Source organism: Sinocyclocheilus rhinocerous, unplaced genomic scaffold (genome assembly GCF_001515625.1).
Source record: "Sinocyclocheilus rhinocerous isolate Xijiao unplaced genomic scaffold, SAMN03320098_v1.1 scaffold632, whole genome shotgun sequence".
Taxonomy (NCBI): domain Eukaryota; kingdom Metazoa; phylum Chordata; class Actinopteri; order Cypriniformes; family Cyprinidae; genus Sinocyclocheilus; species Sinocyclocheilus rhinocerous.
The window spans coordinates 1,491,453-1,493,111 of record NW_015639247.1 but is presented as its reverse complement, the minus strand read 5'-3'; positions in this window follow the sequence as shown (position 1 = coordinate 1,493,111).

The window sequence follows — 1,659 nt, the reverse complement described above, 5'->3', positions numbered from 1 at the left end:
TCAACTGTTATTTTAGTATCATTGAGATACTATTCGTTTTTATTCTTATTTTGATTTTGTTTTCATTTTTATATTTTCATTTTAATTTTAGTTACAATTTTAGAAATGATGTGTTTCATTTTTAGTAGCTTTTTAAATATGTTCATAGTTTTTATTGATTTTTATTGTAGTTTTAGTTATTTTAGTACATCAAGATAACTAAACTAAATGAAAATTAGAATTTTTTCATATTTTGTTTTAGTAAAAGTTTATTTCAAGTAAAAGTTTATATTTAGCTTTAGTTGTAGTTAATTATAATAACCCTGTGAGTCTCATCCGATATCAACAGTGCAGTTAAATCAGTAATATTACTGAATATTACTATACTGTATATTGTTAATGAGCAACAAGTAGTTAAATGTACAGAGAAGTGTAACCAACAAACAAAAATATGTTCAAAACACGTTTTACTAACATTCGCATTATGTTATGAAAACATTATTTCTGAACATTCTTTTAATATTTTTTAAATGTTATTTTTTCTTGGTTATGTGAACGTTTAAAGAACATTCATTTTGTAAACATGTGAATGTTACGTTTGAATGTTTTCTGAACATTTTAAACCATGTAACATTTAAAAAATGCTAGATGAACGTCCAACTGAAGTGTTTCAGAGGGAAAAAACAACATTCAATGAATGATGTAGAAATGTTTTGTGCTAACATTTTGAGAACATTTGAAAACATTTTACTTTTTAAGAATACCTTGCTCCGATTAAGTTACGAAAACGTTATTTCTGAATATTCTCTGAACTTTCGAAACATCCCGTTTGTAACCGTTTTAACAGCTTTTAAAACGTTATACAGACGTTACGGGAACATTCCATTTGATCATTTTGCAAACATTATGTGAAAGTTACTTTTTTAGAATGTTCCCTGTAACAAGAAGTAACATTTAAAAACACATTTAGACGAACATTCCATGAACAATAAATAATGCTTTAAGAACATTCTTCCAGATAACTTCAAATGAAAGTTCTGTTGACGTTGTTTGTTTATAACGTTAAGAGAACCTTGCCAGAACATTCAGAGAACGTTTCCTGTTCCTGATGGATGAAATCAAGCCCTTCACTACACTGTAAAAAAAATTCTGTAAAATCTACGTAAAAAGCCGGCAGCTGTGGTTGCCGGAATTTTACCGTAAAAAATACAGTAGCAACGTTTTAGGTTTTACGGTTTTAACTTAAATTTACAGTTAAATACCGTAATATCATTAACTGATGTAATGTTAATATACCAACCTATTGAAGTACTGAAATCTGTTTTGTAGCTTTGTAATACACTGATAACCACCAAATCCAGGTGGTGATGAGAAAGTCACATGATGAAACAAAGCCCATCACAAGCAGCTTTTAAATAATAACATATATAGAAGGTGCACAGTGTCATTCACACAAACACTAAACACCATCATGATAACACACGTGAAACTGAAATAATGCAATAAACATTCATTTAACAACATTAGGTGTAACACACAACCCTAATATACAAAACGGATAAGAAAAAACTAAGAAGAAACATAGTTATTTCAACAAAAAAACATCAAATTTGAAATGTAACGCAGGGAATTCTGGGAATGTCAATTTACGGTTAATCACTGTAAATTATACGGTCTTTT